The 24,477-nt window shown below is 37.6% G+C and overlaps 1 protein-coding gene across 2 annotated transcripts in view; it reads right to left on the bottom strand.

The window, feature by feature from the left end:
* Positions 1 to 24,477, bottom strand: part of HTRA1 (HtrA serine peptidase 1) — a 76,744-nt gene that overhangs the window by 17,743 nt on the left and 34,524 nt on the right. The gene's annotated exons all lie outside the window — the stretch shown is intronic.

The following is a 24,477-nucleotide window of genomic DNA, read 5'->3' as shown; positions in this document are numbered from 1 at the left end:
TGGAAAGACTATTTTTACAATTAAAAATATTCAAGAGGCTGATTTTCTGGTAAGAATATCAATTTATTAATTAGGTGAGCATTTAACCAATAAATTAATAGATCAGTGATCTTCTCCATGATCAAAGACCAGGAAGTTCTTTCACACATATCTAGAAATACAGTTTGGAAATTCATTATTCAGTTGCTCTCTTGGACATCCCAGTACATCTCTTGACTTGTGAATAGTTACTAAGGAGGTTGTCTATTAAGACTCTCAACCCCTCCCCACACCCATAGAAGATGGGGCAAGGAGGGTGAGAAGGGAAGTCACATACCTATCAGGAAGAGCCTTAATCTACTAATCAGTTTTATCAACGTGGAAACAGAGAAATATTCCTTGGAGTTGCTAAGAACAAAGGAAACATAAAAATCAACAGACTCATTGGAACCTCTCTATCCAGGACCCAGATACATGAATTAATATAATACATAAAAATAAAATTTTCACACAATTTTAAATTTAAGCATAGAATTCAGGGACAGTTCATTTTGCATGAAAACCATTTAGTCCATTTCCAAAGGAGTAAAATTAAGTGAAGGAAATTTGAGAATCCTCCTCCTCTTTCCTCAAAGCAATTACAGGGATGAAGACATTTTAGAAGGAGGGAAGATGATGATACCGGCACGTCTGGTTGGCTATTACACCAGGTAATAACCCACTATGGGGCCAAGTTGGCCATGGTTAAGTAGCATGTGCTGGACTGCAGCAATAGTGTTGGGATCTATCTCTACTGGATAAAAGCCAGAATCTTTTCCAGTCTTAATCCTCACCTCAGGCCTGTCTGCTTAAGGCAATGCAATGATACATAAACTAGCCAAACTGCTCTTTGGGAAATTAGCATTTCTTTTTCAGCAAATGTCTAGACACATGTTTTACCCAGGGGGAATTTTTTTTCCCCAAAGAATGAAATGTCAATATGGGCAGAGAGTACAATTACATGCAAAAATTTGGCTCCTGCTCTGGAAGCATAAAGTCACTTTGACTGTGCCTGTACTGAGATTTGGTTTGGTTCCAATGTCTGTACATTCTCTCCAGAACTGCGTACAGCAGAGCCATCTCTCAGACTGCAAATTCCTAAAAAGTATTCACAAGATATCTTTGGATTCCTCTTTGCATTTCACACCACCTACATAAATAAACAATCTTAGGTACCTCATAGGATCCTCAGATAAAAGGTCTGGACTATTAGAACTCTCAAAGGCCATCTTGCCTAAGAATTCTTAACCTATAGTTTACTGATACAGTAAAGGTCTGTGGACTTATAGGTGAGGGAAAATATATATTTATTTCATTATAATTGGTTCATGTTGTATTTATTTCACTATAACTAGTAAAAAAAACATGTAATTGATTTCCTTTGTAATCCTATGTATTTGATTTTTTGCCTTTAAAAGTATTATTCTTAGAAAAAGTCCATGGGCTTACTTCACCAGCCAAACAAAGCACGAGGAAGGGATCCATGATGCAAAAGAGATTAAAGAACTCTTGACCTAGTCCAACCAGATCCAATGACTTTTCCAGGACAATGCAGGTAGAGAGTATCCAATTGGACTTGAATCCTATGCTTCTGCTCTAGGATTTATTCTCCTTTATCTACATAAAACCTCTTCAGAGACTTGGAATGCAATTTCCACCACTGCTATCAGGTGAAAGGAAACAAGCGCATGTAATTGCTGGTGGCAGCAGTAAGGTTTGGGTACTTGTCACCCCAATAGTTCTAGAATGTGGTCTCAGAGAATCAAATTCAGAAATCTCAGGTAGAACTGGGCTAATGTTTGGGGTGGTCATTCCTGACCCCTATCCTACCTGGGATTGTTTCCTTACAAAAGGAATAAAATTAAGTACTTCTATCCAATCCCTTAAATAAAAAGAAACAGTAACTTCTTCCTCAGCCAGTGAGTATACAGTAGAAAGAGAATGTTGGACTTTAGAAGATCTAGTATGGAGTCAAAACCTTCGTATTCTCAGTTTCCTCGTCTGTAAAATGAATATAATGATACACATCCTCCCTAACTCACAGGTGGTTGCAAGTATCAAATGAAATATTGTACATGTCAATGTTTTGGAAATCATAAAGTGACATCCTAAATATTATAGATCATTTTTTAACTTCTGAGGATAATAGAAAAGTACCAGAATTACTCAAATAGCCAAGTCTGTTGCCCTTTATGAGATGCATGACCCACTGCATCAAGTAGTTGAAGGGAACAGAAAACATAAGTCAGGTTTTAGAAACAAAGGAAGTCAAGTCAGCAGAATTAATATTGTGGCTATCATCATAACAGGGGAAAAGGCCAACTATGTAGGCTATGTCTCACACAACTAAATATGTGCAAAGAAGAGGACCCACAAGGATATACAGTAACTTAGACGGTCTCCCCAACATTTGGCATACATTTGGCCAGAGAAATTCTTTAAGACAGGAAGTTTTATGCAATTTAATTTTCCTTCCATTTTTCACAAATCATATTCATTCACAGTTTAATGGGGATAAAGGAAAAGGGTCTAAAAACAATGGGGGGAGGGAAATTCCACACATCTAAATAAAGTAAGCAAAGTATCTCACAGATCATTGATTTAGGTTTCCTTAATGATTTCCATACAAGACAGTATCCTAAGAGGGACCTTGTGTGGACAAAAAAAAAAAAAAAAAACCCAAGACCTCAAACTAAATAAAATACCACTGCTCTGCCAAGAGGGTGAAGAAATCAGAATAAAGATATCACCACCTCAGTTTGCATAACCCCATCTTTCTGATGAGTTCCAATGTAAATAAGCAAATGCTAGTTATAGACAAGAAATCAGTCTTATGCCAAGACATTAGTAACAAGAGATAATGTTTTAATATACTATGTATATCTTTTAATTTTAAAAATTGGAAGTAATCAAACCAAAGCTTTCTCACTATATACATAAAGGATCAAGCTCTGTCTCTGTCTCTCTCTTTGTCTCTGTCTCTGTCTCTCTCTTTGTCTCTGTCTCTCTCTTTCATACATGTTAATGTTTTGGAAATCATAAAGTGACATCCTAAATATTACAGATCATTTTTTAACTTCTGAGGATAATAGAAAAGTATCAGAATTACTCAAACAGTTTCTCTTTCTCTCTCCCTCTCTCTCTCTCTCCCTATCTCTCTCCCTCTCTCTCTCACACACACACACTGGATCATTTGTAAAATAACATTCAGCCCACAGATTTTCTTCCCAGCATATTCTTTCTACTTTTCTCTTTACCTAATCAAAACAGGAAATTATATACTCAATCAATGAAGGAAAATCAACCTGGATTTTAGTTATGAAAGGTGGCTGGGGATGTTGGCAGTTAGAAATCTGACTGATCAAATGAAATAATCTTGAACACTTCACATGCCCAGTCTGAAACTATTACCATAATCAGGACTTGATTTGTGGGGAAGTAAGGCAAAAGTTGCTTCTAATAGCTGTAACAAAGAAAGGTAACACTGTTCTCTTCTTTAGGTTGCCTTTCCCAGCAGATAAAAACAGGGAGAATCCAAGCTTCTGGCCTGTCATTTAGGCAGGTTCACTAAACCACGGTTGGTTGAGTCCTACATTTTGAAAGCAGGAAAAGCAAAAATCAAAGCAGATCAGGAAAGCCTGGATACCTAAAAGTCTTTCCTCCTATATTTGGAGGTTGTGGGTGCCCCTGGAAAAAAATGTAATAGGTTCTTCTAAAAGCCACTTAGGATACTGGGCAAAGAATACATCAAATGTAAGGGAACACTAACTCTCTAACTCCTTGACAAGTCCACCCCAGTCTCTCCTACCTATTTTCTGAGACATACCTATGCCATTGTCAAGGGATTCTGACAACATCCCTCATTATCTTTTCCATCAAAATAACATAATTTTTCCTACAGTGCATTGCTGTAGACTGCAGATGAAATAGCATGACTGCCCTGAAAGAGTATGCGGAATGATACATATGCCTAGTGTTATTCTATACTTAAAATTTCCATTAGCTGGCCTCTCGGGGTGAGGGGTGAGGGGCAGTTAGGTGGTACAGTGGATAAAGCACTGGGTCTGGAATAAGGAAACCCAGAGTTCAAATATGGCCTCAGACACTTACTAGTTGTGTGACCCTGGGCAAGTCACTTAATCCTGTTTAATCTCAGTTTTCTCATCAATAAAACAAGCAAGAGAAGGAACTAGCAAACAATTGGATTAAATTTAACATGATTTCTTTTTCTTTATCATTAATTTATTATAGCATAAAACATGTAAGGAATGAATCATGCCAAGTTCTTACTCTTTTTAAAAAAGGAATGGTTATAGCATTTTTATTTTCTTAGAATTTGTTTGATGATTCCCACATGCATAAAAATTAACAGCATCGACCTCTTAAATGCTTCTTTCTCACTTCTGGTCTTTTACTTTTTGTATATGAAAATCTTAGAATAAAAAAATTAAATACCTTGAACTCTTTGGAGAAAAAAATACAGATAGTAAAGAAATAAATTTAAGATAGATTTTTAAGGTATAAAGTAAAAGAAAGTAAAATTTAACTGGTCAATCATAGAGCATCTTTTCTAAAGAGATGTGAATAGCAATGTCCTGGCATGTGTCTATTTAATGCCTGAAGGAAACATTAACTAGATTTTCAACTAGGTTCTGTCATAGTATAGTGCTGACTTGATTTTGCTGCTTTTCTTAAAAATATTAAGCTACAGGTCCATTGAGAATATTTATTTGTTCAGTTTTATAAGACAGGACAACTCTGTATTTTCTAAAAGTAAGTTGCTACTCATCTGAAAATCAGTGATCAAATTCTGAATTTAAAACCATGCTACCCATATGATTAACATTCAGGCGTAGGTTCCTTTTTTTTCAAAAAGAAAAATAGACCTCTTATTGAATATTGAATACTACCAAACTTATATATTGAATACAACCAAACACATTTTGGCTAAAATTTCCAAGATTGGATAGCATTTTAATGTAGCATCACAAGACTCCTATTGGAAAATGCTTAATGGCTTGCCTTCCAAATAAACTTGAAAGCCCTCTACAATTTTGTTCCCACCTTTTCCCAGTATTTTCTTTCTTCACATAAATCAGACTACTTGGTTTTTTTTAAGTAATTTTATAATGTGAACCTTAACATGGAACATTTCAATATAAAAAGAACAGAAGAGATGATTGAACTTTTGTTACATGATTTTAAGTATATATTAAATATAACACAATAGTAGGAACTGCTCCAATTGTATCCCTTTTTGAACTTCTCCTCTTGTAAGTATATTTTAAATTTTTTCATTGATATTTTCTGCCTCTTTGATACTTTTGTTATCCACCAAAAGAAATCAAATCAAACTAATCTACTCAAACTTGTCCATTTTTTTCTTCTCTGATCATCTCTCATCATTAGTTGTGAAAGGAAAGCTAGCTCTTCTTTCATTTACATTTAGGTCATATCCATTTGTAGCTTCTTACACATGATGCAAACATATGGCCTAAAACTAATGCTATTTGCTTTCTCCTTCATGTTTTAATCCTTCAACCATATTCCCTTCTGTGGATATTCTAACTATCACTGAAGGCCAAGTTCAGGTGCTATTTCTATGAGAAAAAAAAGAAAGAAAACCCTAAAGAGTTGAAGAGGACTGAAACAACTGAACAACAAAGGCTCTTTTGGAACCAAGTATGGATGCTAGCCACATCAACAAAAAGAACTTGAAACTATTCTGCAGACTTACAGGACCAGCCAGCTGGTGCCAAGTGTTGCTAATGCAAAGCAGTGAAAATGAAGTTAACTAGAAGAAGGTGAAAACTTGCTGGCTATGGTTAGATCAGAGGCTCTGTAGAGACCTGGGAATGCAGAAATGAGCTGGGAGCCTAAAAAATATATTGCCTTTTCATTGAGCCTACAGATTTCCTATAAGGATGACTCTACCAAACAGACCAATGTTCTAGGAGCCCTCTGAAATTAAGCAATCCTATCCCTGAAGTGTAGCCTCTTCCTCCCATATGTATACGTTCCTCTTTTTTTTTTCTTTTTTTGCAGTCTATGACATTGTGCCACATTATACAAGTGATGAGTGACAATCTTTGTAAGGCTCTTCTAGTAGTTTCCAAACAATAAGAAGGAAGGAACTAGCAGATCCGCCATAAGGATAGACCCATGGGCTCTTCTTAAAGACTGGGGTTCTTAGACCAATATTTGATTGACCAGCATCTTACAGAGGGGAATCTTGATCAGATATAGGGGTGGGACAAGGTGACCTCTGAAAGTCCCTCCCAACTCTAAGTTCTTTGATCCCATAAATGTTATGGTGGCCAAGGGTTAAAACTGAATAAAGGCTTGAATGTTCCATCCTTGGGAAAGAACTGATTGTGATACATAAACACAAAGTCTAAAATGTTCCTGGTGGCTCAGAGAAAGCTATGAAGACTTCTCTTCCTAACCTTTGCATGGTAAGAGATGTGGCTATATTCTAAAATAGGGGCTGACTGACTTTGGATCCCTTCACAGAAATGATGCTTTTAAATGTATAAAATAAAGTAGGATTATAAAGGAAACCAATTATACTAAAATATAGCTGTCATTTTTTTAAAGTTCACAAACTATAGTTTAAGAATCCTTGAAATCCAAGGATGCTTGACTAGTTATTGGGGTTGGCCTAGAAAAAAGAGAAATGAGATTATAAAGGTGGACTATGGCTAAAGATAAAAGGACAGAAGGATCTGTATGCAAACTCAGCAAAAAGCAACACCAATATGAAACTAATTTTCACCCAGAGATAGTTATTTCTTAGTGACCATCTAATGGTGATAAAGAATGACTAAGATGGGACATCTGAGAGGGATGATGGAGTGATGTTTGGTCAGAACAGACATCTGAAAGATTTAACATGAATGGGAACAATCTGTGTTCAGATACTACAGGGGATTTTGACTAAGCACATACCAAAAATCTATCCTCTATGGTTTATAGCTGAGACAGGCCCAACAAAATAATGAAATTTAGGTTTACTCCAAGAATAAAGTGATAAGAGAAGCAATATGGCTTCAAAGAGGGAGGCAGTTGTCCAGGAAGACCTGGTTATGCTCTAACTTATATGAACTTTATAGCCGTGAGTGAGTCTTCTCAGTCTTCTAAACAATTTTCTAAGACTATAAATTGCAGGAAAAGTGCCAACCTGCATTGGTAGAAGGAAATTCATTTTCTCATCCAGGTAATTCTTAAGCCAATAACAAATCTCAAACCACCTTTCCTTTACTCTAAAATACTCTGCAATGGCATAAATAATAATGACACTGCTGGTTGTGGAAAGGAGTGCTGAATATTAGGGGTCAAGAGTCACAGAAATACTGAACAAAATCTCCAATTCTGAAAAAAGCATGACAGTGAAAAAAGTTTTCAACTGGGAATCAGGAACACTGAACTTGTGGCCTGGTTATACCAATTAATAGCTGTATGTCCTTGGATAAGTCTCTCAATCTGAGCCAATGAAGAAGTTAAACTAGATAATCTGTAAGGTTTCTTCCAACTCTAAGGGTTCGTGATCCAAGCCCTACAGGACGTCATGCTCTCCTATGCCCCAGCAAAGATTTTGGAGGATGGATACTTTAGCCAAATCTGTCCACATTAGCACAACTTAACAAATGACATGTCTGAGACCTTATCTAAATGCATTTAAAGTCGGATCAAAGGTCTTCTCAAAGTAACACACTGTTTTTGTACAAATCCCCAAACATAAGTAAGATCCCTAGCAACTTCTGGAGCCTCAAGAGACAGGAGGAAATTTGCCCAAAATCCAGCAGCCACTGACTAAACTAATAAATCAATTGAGATGACTATATAATACAATGGACCAATGAGTATTTCAGCTCCTACTGAGGCACCCAGTTTTTACAGAATTCAATTCATTTGGACTCCTTTGTGTCCTCACTCTCACCCTTCATGGCACCTTCTCCCTGGTAACTTCCTCTGCCCAGGTTATGGAGAAGGAAGAGGAAATAGAAAAATGAGTAAGCCAACAGCCAAAGGAAAAAACTGCAATGTCTTCCTCTACTGATTGAAGTCACTTTTTTTTCCTAACCAATGAAAAATCCTAAGAGCTCCTATGTCACAAAAAACCCTGTTGTTGCTGAATCTGCATTTGGCCACTGCAAGAGGAGGCACTCAGTCCAGCTGTTGGCCAGCACCCTGCATTTTCATTGTGCCGAGTTTTCCAGCTGGGCCCTGTGCTGGTTAGCATTTGCTTCAAAGGCTAATGTTACACAAGTTGGCTGCAGTTTATCTGTGTGACTCAATATGTCTTCTGGAAGTAGTTATGCTAGCCTTTCATTTCTTTAAATTAAAAAAAAATTAAACAAAGAAAATTGTCTCTACACAGACAAAATAATATAGTCGTGTTATTTATGCACACATGCTTTTTTTTTAATGAGTGCTAAAGGGAAAAATTCTGCCTGACTGAAACTGACCCCTAATTTACAAACTACTAACTCTAGCAATACTTGCCTCCTCCTTAAATTCCAAGAAAAAATGCTTACAGGCCTGTTAAAATGCCAAAATGGGGGGGGGGGGGGAAGGGTCAGAGAAAAAAAGCTTAGCATATAAAATTGTTCCTTATTGTTACTGTAGTTTCAACTACAAAATGTAAATATTGTTAAATAAACTCTTAATAGCTAGCGACTGTATATATTTCATGGCAACCAGACAAGGAAAAATGTACACTTAATGAAAGCCAAACCATTTATCTGTCACCACACATAACCCTTTCAACTCCTTTTCTTTTATCAGGGTGATGCTATTCAGTCACAAAGCCTCAGGGCTAGGAGGGACTTCAGAGGCCACTGGTACAACCTGAGCAAGAAAGCCATTGACAAAGTACCAAGCAAGCATCACCTGGCAGCTAACAAAAACTCCTTGTGAGGAAAACCCCAACCGCTGTCTTCTAAGGTTGTCCACCTTTCTCTTTTTGGACAGTTCTAATTGTCAGGGAGTTTTCCTTAAAGTTGACTGAAATCTACCCAAACGCAGTGCTCTTACTTCTGCCCGCTGAGAGGAAACTGAGTAAGTTTGACCTCTTTCTATAAGAGAGTCCTTCAAACACTTGAAGACAGATATTGTGCCTACAAAATCTTCCCTTCTTCAGACTAAATATTCTCCACTGAGGCGATCTTGTCAGATTAGGACCCTTTTCACAGAGGGAGAAAAAAGGAAAAGGGGTAAGGGAGGGTGGAATAAGGGAGAGATGGAAAGATGGGGGAGAGAGAGAAAGAGAGAGAGGGAGAAAGAGAGAGAGAGAGAAAGAGAGAGAGAGAGAAAGAGAGAGAGAGAGAGAGAAATATCAAAATTAGAGTAGAACTATAGTCAATTGAGTGTATGTAGTAAATTCTAGCACCAATATGGTGAGTTCCACCCCTGTAGTAGAGGTAAGGGGAACCAGGCTACCTAAGGAGGAGGAAATTGCCTAGATTGGAAACAAAGCAAGTCAAGTCTTGTAAGCCAATCAGCAGTGGGGCCTGGCCATGAGTAGGCTACTGCACTTAAGCCTAGATGATCCAGGGAGCCCCACTCTCCCTGACTCACCCCCCCCCAAAAAGAATCAAACTAAAAAAGTGAGACAGACTAACTGAGGTACTGAACCCATAGTAGACCACCAGGAAACAGACAAAACTCAAGGACTGAGGTAGAAAGAGACAAATAGCAACCATCTGCTCCAGATCCACAGTGGAAGCAATATCCAGGCTATGGTGTGGACCAAAAAAGTCTTACCTAACCCATCCAAAAGTGTCAAAGGGTACTCTCTGAGAATAAAATTGCTAAGCAAGAATTGAGGTTTAAAATGAGTAATCAGAAGAAACCACAAAGAACAACTAAGAAATATACCAAGTTACGAAAAGCTTAGGAAGTAAAACCAAGAGAAGAATGATTAAAAGCAAAGCCTGGGGCAGTGGGGAGAGAGGATGGAGTTGAGGAAAGAAATAGCTTTGGCACATTGGGACTACAGGGATAAAAGGAAGAAGTGAAGAAAAAATAAAAAATGAAATGACTACTGAAATAAGAGTGGAAGGAGAGAAAACTGAAAGGAGAAGAAAAAGCTCTAGACAGAAAATAGAAAAACTCACCTAAAGAATGGACTTCACCCAAAGTAGAAAGGCTTGAGTAAAAAATCAATGATTTCATGAGAAAATATGAAATATTAGCAAGGAAGTAAAAAGATTGAAGGGAAAAATGGAAGACTTAAAATACCTACTACTATGAAAAAAACTAATCAGGGAAACAGAATAATTTCTGAAAATGGGAAATAATATCAAATTCATTAAAATCCTGAAAAATTATGATCAAAACAAAAAAAATGAACCTATTAGAACCTAAAAGTAAAAAAATCTCTTCAAGTAAACCCAAACTAAAATCACCTAGAAATGCTATTACAAAAATCCAGTCCTTCTAAGTCAAAGAAAAACTACTAAGTAGACAGAAAGAAAGAGTTCAATTACTAAGGACTTATTTAGGATCACAGAAGAGTTCACAGCAATTACTGAGAAAATCTTGAAACATAATATTCCAAGTATTCCAAAAGGAAAAATATAACTTATCTGGAAAACTGCAGTTTAATCCTGCATGGAGAAAAACAGACTTTTGAATAATGGAGGAGTTAAGAGTAATTCCTAATCAAAAAGATCAGAGCTCAGGAGAAATGTTGAAATGCACAATTGTGAGAACTGGAAACTAACGGGTGCCAGCAATTATGGAATAACTGAAATATTATAGTATATGAGTATAATCCAATACTATTCTAAAAGGATGAAAGAGATGGATGCAGAGAAACCTGGAAAGACTTGTGTGAACTGCTGCCATGTAAAGGAAGCAGAGCCAAGAGAACCATTTATGCAATAACTGCAAAATGATAAATAAAAATAATTTTAATAAATTTGAGAACTCTGACCAATGAAATGAGCATCCATAATGTAAGAGTACCAATGATGCTATATGCTTCTCACTTCTTAACAAAAAGATGATGAATCAGAGGAGCAATACAAGATACATGTTAAGACATGAGTAATGTGTGAATTCATTTTCCTTGTTCCTCCTCCCCTTTACAAGGGATGAATGCATTTGGGGAGTGGGGAAGGAACTGAGTGGAAAAAGAAAGCTAGTGATGATAATGCTAAAAAAAGGGAGAAAAAAGTCAAGAATCTATGAGAAATTTAAAAGAATGATCAGAAGAGAATAGGAAGAGGTACATAGGGAGACAGATATTGAAATTAATATGTAGAATTCTACACATTAACATAAGAAACAAGCTGGACTAAGACAAATTTGCTTTTTGATTATGTAGCCTTCCTTTTCTAATTTCTGTATCTGAAAATGTTCACTTTTCTTAGTGTTAAGTTCAGAATAATAAAAAATAAAAACTTAAAAAGAGAGGGTTGAGAGGAAAGAAGAAAAATACAAAAAGATATGATGAAGGGAAAACAATTAACAATCATAAGAGTAAGCAGGAATGGAATTAATTTACTCATAAAAACTATGTGCCAAATTGCATGGCATCAAATATTTAAAAGAAAAGCTAACTGAATGATGGGAAGAAACAGAGAGCAAAACTATTATAGTTGGTTATCTTATTGTACTCCTTTCATCTTTAGAAAAATAAAAAGAGAAAGACTTGAATAGGAAAATTGAATATGATCAATTTCTAGTAATAATTGAACAGAAACAAAAAAGAATATTCATGCTTCTCAGCAGTTCATGGCACCTTTGTTAAAACATGTGCTAGGCCAAATATCATATAAATCAAGAATTCTTAACCTTTTTTACATCATAGGCCTCTATTTTTTCAGTCTAATGAAGCCTACAGACCCCTCATTGGAATAATGCTTGTTACCTACATTCATAAAAAAAGAAATACTAAATTTCAATGAGAGGTTAGTGAAAATAAAGATGAGCAATTTTTTCCCATCTAAGTTCAAAAGCCACTTGGTTATCTATGTTTTCCTGGTTAAAAACTACTACATAAAGAGATGCTTGGTGAGGGGTGGGAGTTGGGGTGGAGGAGAATGGACCTTAGTTCACCATAGAAGTGAAATAGGAATGTTCTGACTAGGGACAATGTGTAGTATAGTGGATAGATACCTGGACCTGGAGTCAGGAAGATCAGAGTTCAAATCTGACTTCAGACATTTACTATTTTTGCAACCCTGGGCAGCTGTGTCTGTCTCAGTTTCATCAACTGTAAAATGAGAATAATAATAGCACCTATTTCCCAGGATTATTTGATTGAGGATCAAGTGAGATAATATTTGTAAAGCTCTTAGCACAATACCTGGCACATAGTAGGTGCTTAAATGTTTGTTACATTCCATTGAGGAAATTTGCCTGGAACTGGTCCAAAACAGTAAGTCTGATAAAGGGGATGGAGAGAAAGAAAAACTTAATTCTACCAAATACACATCAGTACCCTGTGATATATGAATGCCAAACAATTTTAGCACATTAAGGATAATCATTTTCAAATAGTCAAGGGATCCATGAAGAGTACTTTAATATCTATTAGAGAGAGAAATGGGAGGAAAGTATGAATCTTCTCTCATTGGTAAGGCAACGTCACGCAATCTCATAAAGAATGTGGCATAAATCTATCACCCAGCAAAGAGCAGGGAGAAATTGTTCTAGTTCTGGTTTATTATGAAAAGCAGCATAAAGTGACAATTTTTCATGGAAGAAGAAAGGAAACAGAAGGCACTCTAGAGGTCACAGTCAGGGCTGGGGTTGGGGGAAGAGGGTTGGGAGGAATAAGGGGATCAGAACACAAATTGGGATTTTATTATAGAAAAGCAATTCCAGTAGTCCCTTGGAACAACTTTGCCATACCATAAATTATAGCCTTATTTTAAACTTACTTGATAGTAGAGGGTGCCTGAGAGGAAAAAACCACAAGCATTGCCATATTAAGAAAAAAATATAGCCAAAGAATGTCTTTTAACAATCAACAAAGTTATTAAAATGTTGCCAGAGAACACAAAAGGGTTTCCAGTTTTAAGAGTTTAGGAGAACTGTAATATTTTCACATTCCAAAAGAAAACTACATGCAGAATCCTTCCCAACAAGTCCTCATTAATCTACACCTTCTAAAAAAATGATTTATTCAATGTGATGAAAGCTGTCTTCACCTCTGCTGTCTGTCTGGATTTACATTATCTAATGGGCCCGTAAGTGGCAGGGTGGCTAGCACAGTGGGTCTTAGTCTTCCTGACTCATCTTCCTGAATTCAAACCTGGCCTCAGACATTGATTAGTTCTATAATCCTGAGCAAGTCGCTTAATCTTGTTGGCCTCAGTTTCCTCATCTGTAAAATGAACTAAAGAGAAAAATGACAAACCACTCCAGTACCTTTGCCAAGAAAAGCCTTAATGGAATTACAAAGGGTCAAACAGGACTGAAAGAACTGAACAATAATGAAATCTTTTTCCCCTAAATGCTAAGAAAACCATTCTAAAATAGAAACAGAACTCCATCCATGCAGTCTTTTGTTTTGTTTTGTTTTGTTATAGTTGTGCAAAAACTTTTCAGCTTTAGGTACTCAATTAATCCACACAGTCTTCTGATGTCCACAACTAAAGGAGATCCAGGCCTTAGAGGAGTTGAACAATCAACAGTATTACTGAGTAGGAATTGTTTCCAAAGAAAAGCAGAGACAACATGCAAAACACATGGGAGATTAAAAATGAAAATAAAATGATAGAAGGGAATGAAAAAGAGTTGCCAAAAGGCTAAGAAACACAGACCTAAAACAAAAAATTGCTAAAACCATCCTGCTAAAATTCATCTTATTTCATAAGAATGCCTGCCCAACTCTGGAGAAGCTGGGAAGCAAATCTGAATATAAATGTTTACATTCTATGTCAATTGATTTTAGAAATCTGCTAAGAAACAATTTTGCATGTGCAAACACCCCCCCTCCTTAGTCAGCTCCTTTTGAAAATCAAATTCACTAAGGGGAACTCTCTGAGTGTGCTATGAGTCACACTTTAACCAAGAGCCATCACCCATCTTTTATTCCCTTTCATCTTCCCTGTTCTGTTTCTTCCAGGCAGCCTTCCATGTCTACAAACAGCTCTGAGTCGCTGAATTGCTGTGTCTTCATTGCCACTCACCTCCCAGGTCGAGCAAGAACGAGCCCACAACAAGAGTAGAAAATTCTATTTAAGATCAAATGGCTCTTTGGGCAACAGCCTGGCCCTTCTCTTCGTGGAATATGCATCACTGATTTGTAGAGTTGGAAGGTACATCAGATCAGCTAATTCCTGCCGGGCTGACAAAGTCAGTCAGCCTCCTCTTGAAGACTTCCAGAGATGGAGGGTTTACTACTCCCTGAGGCAACTTTCCATTTACAGCCAACTCTTAACTGTTAGAAAGTTGTTATTTTTTCTTGTAGTGAGCCAATATTTACCTACCTGTTGCTCTCCTTGGCCAAGTAAAACAAATTTAATTCTTTTTCCAGAGTATGACTACCCAATAATGTCTCCTCTTCACCCCACCACCTTCCAAGTGTTCACTGAGATATTTATAGGAATGAGAATTTGGTTTTATCCAGCTTTGTATCCCTCTTGATGCTTAGCATAAGTGCACAACAAATCCTGAATAAATAAATGAATGAATGATGTTCATGTCAAAAGAAATCCCCTGGGTCATCAAGAGAACAATTCAACAAGACTTATTTAAATGCTCGGTGTATATCAGAACAACAATAACAACAATACTTAGAATTTACATAGAGCTCTAAAATCTACAAGTTCTTTTATAAATATTTTATGCTCACATTAACCATGGAGGCTAGTTGTTATTATTATCCCTACTTTACAGATGGGCAAACAGACTTAAAAAAGGTTATGAGTGATTTGCCAAGGGTCACACAGCTAATAAGAATGGGAAGCTGGATCTGAGTTCAGGTCTTCCTAATTCCAGACCTACCACTCCAATTACTGTATATAAGTGATCCAAAGGGCAATGAAAAGACCCCAGTCTATTTCTATTAATAACTTTCCCTCAAGAAGCAGTATAAAAGGTAACTATCATCATGAAAGAGCATGGTCAGAAAAGATGGGGCAAATGACCAAGCATGGCCCCAAAGAAGAAATATGAGAAGGTACCATCCCACCTTTATTTGCAGAAGTGGGGGACTATGGGCATGAAACAATGCATACTATCAGGCATTTTTTAATATTTTGGTTAGTTTTTTTTTATTTTTAGTCATTTGGGTTAGTTAGAACTGTTTTCTCTCCTTTGTCTTCTTTGTTATAAAGGATATAGCTCTAGAAAGGAAATGAGAAGGATACTTGGGAAATGTAGGTGCTATAAAAACAAAAGATAGCCATAAATTTAAAAGAAAAGATGTGACAGTCGTGTGTCTCAAGTAAGGAATAATGAGTAAAGAACTTTAGTGTTATACTGGTCCATATCCCCCAAGCCCTCAAGGGCATTTACAGAATCATATGGACTCGAATCACACAAAATGGGAGGTCTGGAAAGGTTGTGAGGTGCACTCCAGAAGGGGAGGAGTGAAATCATGGAGCAGTGGAAAGCCCAAGTGTTTCATAACCAATGACTGCACCAAGAGATTTGGTGCTTTGCAGAGAAGAGCAACTGAGGATGATATAAGGCCCATAAGCATGCCCAAAACATACATTTCCTTTATGGGAAGTTATTAGAAATCTCAAGAGCTCTACAAAACCCAAATTTCCTTAGGTTTCTCACTTCAATTAAACTCAGCAGAGGGGCTGGAGATGTTTCCCTTGTGATTACAAAGGTCAAAGGAACACTAATCTAAAATTTCAGTGCAGGAGCCCCTGAACTTAACTGGCCCCTTTTGCTATCTGAACTTCTCAATTTGAGGGCACAGTCACTAATGTGTTCCCATTCCCACATACCTCAAATATATTTATACAGAAAAACTAAAGGACTATTTACTGTGTTATAATTGCAAGCAGCACCCTGAAAATTCTGTTTAATTCAGTCCTTTCAACTATCAGGTGGCCCTCCCCCTGTGCAAAAATACGATATTAGTCCTAAGAGGACAAAGGCACTTTCATTGGTGAGCACCTGTCATAAGCTATCTTCAGTCCATTACATAAACATAATTTGTCTCAATAAAGTCAAATAGCAGAGGTTCCTCCATTTGTCCTCTTCTACCTTGATTTCCTTTTCTCCTCCTTCCTTCTTTACTTACTTCCCTTTTTCTCCCACAACATTCAGTGCCTGGTTGAGGTGACCCACCTTGTTGCTGCCAGCACACTCAGCAATGGAACAGCCCTCTGGAAAAATACCACACTCTACCTCAGAGGTTACCTCTCAAGCAGCCACTTCAAACAGGGTGGTGGGTGGCACTGGAGCTAGAGAGAAAATGATTTATATGTCCCCAAGAAAAAAATACCAAGCCTCAATCCAGCTGTTTTCCAAACACTAATCTCATCAGAGATGGCACCTGGGCAGATTATCCACAGAAAACTACACAATCCTGTGGGACCAAGGGAGCCACCAATCACCAGGAATCCTGTTGCGCTTCTGGGCAAAGCCACATCCATGATCATTGGCCATGACCACCATGTAATAGAAAGAAGACTGGAATAAGAGAGTCAAAAATTCCTGGTTCTAATCCAATATCTACCACTGTCTCAATATGTGTCCTTAAGGGAGTCTTCATTTCCCCAGAACTCAGTTTTCCCTTCTGAAAATCAGGGAGGTTAGAATAGATGATATCAAGTTTAAGGCAGATCAGCTCTAAGGTGTGAAGTATCCGTCCCCTCTAAAATGATGATTCTAGAAGGTCCAATGCAATACTGGAGGAGGTATATGTTCCAAGGGCAAAGGAGGAAAATGGGTTTATAGTGCACTTGCTCCCTGTCTAGCAGCATTACTTCGTAAAATTGAGAGGGATCAGCCACTAGTAGTAAGTCAGAATAAAACAATCCATCCTAACTACTCTAACTCAGAAGTTCCCAAATGAAGAAACACATTATTCGCTCTCCTCTCTCCTATTGGTTATAAGAAGTTTGTCAAGGACGTATGAGGAATACTTGGTAAATAACCACATTATTCTACTGAAATTAATCACTCTCATATTTCTTGCATTCATATGCATAGTAAATTCTAGAATGGATTTCCTTTCATATTGAATGGGGATACAAAAAGGTTTCTCTTATGTTCGTTCCCATCATAAAAACTACAATTCATTTCTTTAGGTATTGAAGCGGGGATACAGGAAGGCTTACTAAAAGCCCAGAGTAACAAAGATCCTAAAGAGTTGGAAGCTCCTGCATTAAATTTTCCCTATCTTCTTCAGAACTTCCCTCGCATGTCAGGACTGCCTTCCTGAAGGAACAATGCCTCTCCATTCATTTGGAACACATTTTCCACCTTTTTAAATCTCTTTTGAATGGCTTACCACCAGGAGAAGAAAAAAAAAAAAAAAAGGAAGAACGCTCTGAATGAATGTTAACAAACTACCAATTCCACAAGTGGTTCGTGTTAGACACATTTGGAAGCAGGGCGCATTTGAGGATGAACTTGTTTGCTCTCAAAGCTGCTGCCCATTAAAATGTTGACATGCACACCAGAAATGCTGTCTCTGTTTCCTGTAGCTCAAGTTCTCAAAGTTAGGCAAAATCTTGCCCCCAGGTCCTTGTCTGCTGATGATGCACAAGACGAACATGTGTTTTGTATCCTGAGGCAGGACTTGGCTCCATACAGTGAATGACACTTCCCAGTCTAAGAGAGGAAGGTGACTGTTGTGTGACTAAAGGCTAGGAGAAGGAGCTTAAATACATCCTGTTTCCACAAGTCCAGACGGCAGCACAACATGAGCCTCGAGTGTAAACAGCTTCGAAAGATAAGCTTCTTCTGGTACACTTGAGCTTAGAAAAAGTATGCAGGACATCATGGAAAAGCACACCCACAGAGTGATAAGGACAAACCTTCTCTAATTCAAAGATGACTTATTTGGAAGAACCATGCCCATAAATGAAATGGGAGGAGAAGAACTGGAAAGTAATACTTTAATTTTTTTTAACACGATAGTTTCCACTTTTGTTTCGTTAAAATTCAAACAAGGGGTAGCTAGATATCACAGTGGGTAGAATCAGGTCTGAAGTTGGGAGGACCTGGGTTCAAATATGACCTCAGAAACTTCCTAGCTATGTGACCTTGGGCAAGTCACTTAACCCCAATTGTGTAGAAATTGCCATTCTTCTATCTTAGCCCCAATTGTCTAGATCTTGCCATTCTTCTATGTTAAAAATTAATACTAAGACAGGTGGTCAGGATTTTAAAAAAAGATTTAAATGGCCTTTATGTCTCTCCCTCTCCCCCCATTAGACTGGGAACACTTTAAGAGTAGGGGCTGTTTTGGCCTTTCTCTGTATCCCAGCACTTAGTATAATGTCTGGTACACAGTAGATCCTTAATAAATGTTTGTCGATTGACTGATATTAAGGGTCTCTTGCCTTTGGTTTTCTTGTCACAGAGCACAATTTGGAAATGAATCTCATTATTTCCCCCAAACATTCCTTTGCTGTAATCATTTATTTGTGATCATTGCTTTGTAATCATTTATTAACTTTTGAGCTCACTTGACCAATTCATCTGTTTTTGTTGCTTGTAAGATAGGTTAATACCCTGCATGGTCATATTTAATTCACCATCTTCCATTTGACATATCCCCCCTTACTGTATGTTTGGACATGTGTTTATGAATGGAGCAATGTGGCAAAATGGAGAAAAAGCTAATGTGGAAGCCAGAAGCACCTGAGTTCAGGGCTGCCTCTGACACTTATTAGTTCTGTGTCCTTGCTCTAAGCCACTCTCTAACATTATAACTCACAGAGAAGGGGCTGACTTAAACTGGTTGAGGAAGTTTCCTCACCTGGGACTTCTCTCTGCCAGTGAAGTCATGGATCCAGTCTCAGTCCCTGTTTATCAAGGTGGGATCTCACTTCCCCACAAAGAATGTAAAATAATTTCAAGCCCATCAAGAAAATTCCATCACCAAAGCAAGAGAACAAAAGGAAAAATCTGGATGAGGTCTTTTTGGCCTCCTACTTCCAACTACTATCAGCAGAAAAGCAGTTTAGTCAGTGGAAAGCTGTCCTTTGTGTGGGTGCCTACCCTTCAATATCCTCTTTCATTTCCTAGGCCATTTTGAAAAGCTACATTATTTTAGGCACCCTTTTTTTTTGGGCCAGAAGCACATGTCAATAGCGTGCATGCTGCTGGAATGACTAAACTTCTAGGATTTAGCAAGAGCCAGGTTGGAAATATGACATGAAGCCTCCTCTGGCTAAGCTCTTTCAGGCTCTTATTGAACATGCCAGGGCAGACATCAAAATTGAGTTTTCACATAGGCTTAAAACTAGAAAAAGGCTTCCCCCCTGAAACATAGTAGGCAGCAGCAAAAAAAAGAATTGAGATGAATAGAATACTGGACCAGGAAGAGGTCAAGACCATTATCTTGTGACAGCTGAGTATATATCCATAGATGTACAAGTTATCTCCTAACTAGAGTATAAACTCCTTGAAGGCAAGGATCATGTCATTACTTTTGTCCTTGAATTTTCAGTGCCTGGAACCTAGTATGTATATAATAAATAATCATAATTGCTTGATTAATTCGTCTTAACCCCTTCCCATAATAAATATATCTATATATATAATTAATAAATAACAATTGTTTGATTAATTCTACTCTTAACCCCTTCCCAGTTGGGAATTTCCTCAAGAATATTCCCAGCAAGTGGTTGTCAAGATTCTATTCAGTATGTCTAAGATGATGGGGAACTCACTAGAGAACCAGAAATGGCATTTCTTAATGGACATATAATAAGTACAATACATATATACCCATAAACATAATAATTGAAAACAACTGGGGCAGCTAGACAGTAAATAGAGTGTCAGGATGGAGTTGGGAGGGGGGGGGAGATCTGGGTTCAAATCTAACCTCAGACATATCCTAACTGTGTGACTCTGGGCAAATCTTTTAACACTTGCCATTCTTCTGTCTGAATTGATGCTAAAAGAAAAGGCAAGGGTTTAAAAAAGAGGAAAGAAAAGGAGAGGTAAAGAAAAAAGAAGAAAGAAGATGGAGGGGAGAGAGGAGAGGAGAGAAAAGGAGAGGAGAGAAGAGGAGAGGATGCTGCTTACTCTGACTACTTCATACATTTAGGAAGGGAAGCTAAAAAATACTGATATGCCACCAATCACACAGGTTAGATTTACAGAATATGGTGAGGTTGGATAAGTGAGGCAAACCATATTCTCAGCATCATTTTTTCTGGTCTTTTGGAATAAACAGTGTCTTCCTAAACAGGACTCACCAGAAATAGAGATTTAAAAACGGGTATCAATAAGGATATGCATTTGCTTTTCCAGTAACTGTGATAAATTTCTTGCACTTACACAATTGCCGCCCCAGTTCAGGTCCTCATCGCCTACTGCCACCTATCATTGCAACCGCCTCCTAACCAGTCTCTCTCCCCTCTTGGATCCACCCTGTAGCCATAGCTTCCAAATGACATTGGACTGACCACTCATCTACTGAAAAATCCTCTCTAGTTACCTACTTCCTCTGGGATAAAATACAAATTCCTCAGCCTGGCACTGAAAGCCCTCCATAATCTAGTTCCCACCCCCTATCATTTCAGAGTTATTTCCTATTCTTCTCTTTCACACACTTGGGCGTCAGAGAAACTGGTCTATTTGCCAACTGATCCTTGAACCTGGCCTGCCAACTCTTGTCTCCAGGCTGCTTCCTTAAACTAGAATACATTCCCTCATCATCTCTGCTTATTAGCGTCCCTAGCTCCTTTTGAGGTCCAGTTTAGGAGCCTATGTGAAATCTTCCGTGATGTTCCCCTAGTTGATGGAGCTCTCTCCCTCCTGGAATGACTTTGCATTTGTTTATCTGTGGATGTGTTTTATCCTTCTCAATAGAATGTAAATGTATTTTTTCTGTATTTTGGCTTTTATTTTTTATTATTTGTTTTCTTTATTTTATTCCAGTAACAAATATACTCATAAATTTTCCAAGGTTACATGATTCATTCTGTCTCCCTCCCTTCTTCTCTCCCCCCTCCTGGAGTTGGCAAGCAATTCCACTGGGTTATATATATATTTTCACTCAAATCCTATTTCCATGTTATTCATTTTTGTAAGAGAGCAATCTTTTAAAGCCAAAACCCCAAATTATAGACCCATATAAACAGGTGATAAATCATATGTTTTCATCTGTTTCTACTCCAACAATTTTTTCTCTTGAGGTAGATAGCATTCTTTCTCATAAGTCCCTCAGAACTGTCCTGGATCATTGCATTGCTGCTAATAGCAAAACCCATTAAGAAGGTAAATTTCTTATGTATTGCATGAAAGTACTAATAAAACCTACATCAGACTATTTACTGCCTTGGGGAGGGGGCCAGGAGGAGATCTGAATAGCAAAGTGTCAAAAAATAATTGTCAAGGGGCAGTTGGGTAGCTCAGTGGAGTGAGAGTCAGGCCTAGAGACAGGAGGTCCTAGGTTCAAATCCGGCCTCAGCCACTTCCCAGCTGTGTGACCCTGGGCAAGTCACTTGACCCCCATTGCCCACCCTTACCACTCTTCCACCTATGAGACAATACACCAAAGTACAAGGGTTAAAAAAAATAATAATTGTCAAAATTCCTACATGTAATTGAAAAAAATAAAGTTTTAAAAAGTGTTGTTAAACATTAAAAAAAGGTAAATTTCTTAAGAGAAACTCCTGTTTTCTTCTGTGCAATCCCAGACCCTCATGTTGTCTTACACGTAGTAGGCACTTAAAAATTTACAGAAATGAATTCAGTTACTCTTGTCAGGAAGAATAGTTTATATGACAAAAAAGTGGTTTGGTATTATAAGACTTGAGAGATTCTGACATGGTTTTTGCTTCTATTTGTTTTGTATGCTGTTACTGAAAGAGGCAGTCATAACTATGTTAGGACATAGGCCTTCTCATAAACACTCTCATGCTCAGTCTCTGAATCTATTCACGATTTATCCTTTCTGCATCAAGTACTCTTTTCCCATTCAGAGACGACAAGGGGGCTTAGAGCTATGCCAATCAGATATCTACTATGTGCCTGTATTCTTTGGAATCATTGCTTCAAAAATAAAGATATCACTGAATTGGGATTGATTTGTTCAATTGTTTCAATCATGTCCAATTCTTTATGATCCTATTTGGAGTTTTCTTGGTGAAGGTACTGGGGTAGTGAGGACACTGAGAAAATGGGGATAAGTGATTTGCCCAGGGTCATACAGCTAAGAAATGCCCAAGATGAGATTTGAACCCAGGTCTTCCTGACTCCAGGCCTGGCCCTCTGTCCACTATACCACCTAGTTGCACTGAGATCAATACGTAGGGCCAAATAGCTTCTTTGACCCACTACCCAAACAGGAGACATATGCCCTTGCCCCTAAAAGCCACGTTTTCCACATACTCACAATTCAAGATGCACTATTAACACATTCTAAACACACAATTAGCTCCAGAGGTGTACAAAGTCACAAATTCACCCTCAAGTTACACAGGAGTCTTCACTCAAACACAGAGATGCTTAATCCTTCTCCAACTCCCATGACTAGTCACTCAACCCCATCATTAATTTGCTACCTCTGGAATTTCCTCACTAATCCAATACTTCTTTCTGTTTATACAACCACTCAAATCAAATGCTAACTTTTCCAACCTAAATACACTTGATTTTCAGTTGGGTTCAATGACCCAACACCAAATGAGCAAAGGCCAGTGTTTTATTTCCTTGTAATGTGGAGAAGCAGAAAATAAGTTAATGCTAACTAAATTTAATCAGTGGCAACTGGTAGATAAAGTATTTCCCTTCCTCAGAAAATTATGAGCTTAATCCAGCCTCAGATACTTACTATGAAACTCGGGATAAATAAGTATTGATCTCCCTCAGTGCCAGCTTCCTCGTTTCTAAAATGAGGATGATAATTTTATCCACTTCTTATGGTTGTTGTGAGGACTGAATGAAAGACTATATGAAAAATGCTTTGCAAGTCTTCAAGAGCAATATGTTACTTATTATTGTTACTACAAATTATTGACACCCACTCAATCAACAAATATTTATAGATTCCTATTATGTGCCAGGCTCTGGGGAACACAAGGACAAAATTTAAAAGCCCTTGTTTTCAAGGATCTGATAATCTATCAGGGGAGATACAACATGTGCAAAATATAAATCGTATGTATCCATAATCTTCCTACTAATTACCAGCAACTTCAAAGACAGGATAATTTTGTTGAGAGGCATCTATGGTCCTATACTAGATCACTATCCCACTCTAGTGGTAAGAAAATGGTAAAAAGAGTGAGTCTTCTTTAGACAGGTTTTGTTTTCTTTATTTTTAATGTGAATAAGGTATGGTGCTCTCTCTTGATAATATACTGAAATAGCTTAATTTATAAATAACAACAGGTCATGTCTACACAGCCCTTTAAAACAAATACAATAGAAAAACTCAGGATATGCAATTCAAGTTGATTTTAACTTTTGAATAAACACAGTCCATGATTTCATTTTTTTTTACAGTAGGAACTAAAAAAGTCTACATACTCCCAAAATGTTTTCGATTCTACTACTGATACATCCAGGGTGATTCCGAACACATGTAAGAAGACTGACTTTTAAGATTCCTTCCAGACCTGTCACTGTGATTTCCCCTAGTAATGATCTTGACCTTTTCTTTAGTTTCAATCTGGCTTACTCTGAATATCTAGATGGTATAGTGAATAGATTACTAGACCTGAAATTAGGAAGACAAGTTCAAATCCTATCTTAGTCACTTACTACCTATGTGACCTTGGGCAAGCCATTTAACCTCTATCTCAGTTTCCTCAGCTGTAAAATGGGGAGAATAACAGCACCTATCTTTCAAGATTGTGGGATGATGAAATAAGATAATATTTGTTAAGTATTGAACAGTGTAGTAGACACTATACAAATGCTACTATTATCATTAAGGGCCTAATTTCTCATTTCAGACAAAAGCCAGATCACCAGCTATTGTGAGTTCTCATAGAACCTTACAACATTCATTCTTTCTGGAGACATAAATGTGCCACTAGTATATTAAACCACAGAATCACAATCTGACAGAGCTGGAAGATGAGCCAGTCTGAACACCTCATTCTACAAATGAATAAACTGAGTCCTAGAGAAGCTAAGTTCACTCAGAGACAAAGGCAGACAGCGCGCTAAGGAATCTAAGTCTCTTGATTCCCCAAGTCAATGTTTATTCTGCTATCTCTATAAGATAAACTCCACTAACTCAGAATTTGTGATTCTTCAGACAGGGACTGACTGTCTTTCATCTCTGTCTTTCATGGGGAAAAAAGTTTACTAAACAAATCAATAGTTGAATAAGATTATTAC

Source organism: Gracilinanus agilis, chromosome 2, assembly GCF_016433145.1.
Source record: "Gracilinanus agilis isolate LMUSP501 chromosome 2, AgileGrace, whole genome shotgun sequence".
Taxonomy (NCBI): Eukaryota; Metazoa; Chordata; class Mammalia; order Didelphimorphia; family Didelphidae; genus Gracilinanus; species Gracilinanus agilis.
The sequence above is the reverse complement of the archived record's forward strand: the minus strand, read 5'-3'. Positions and strand labels throughout refer to the sequence as shown.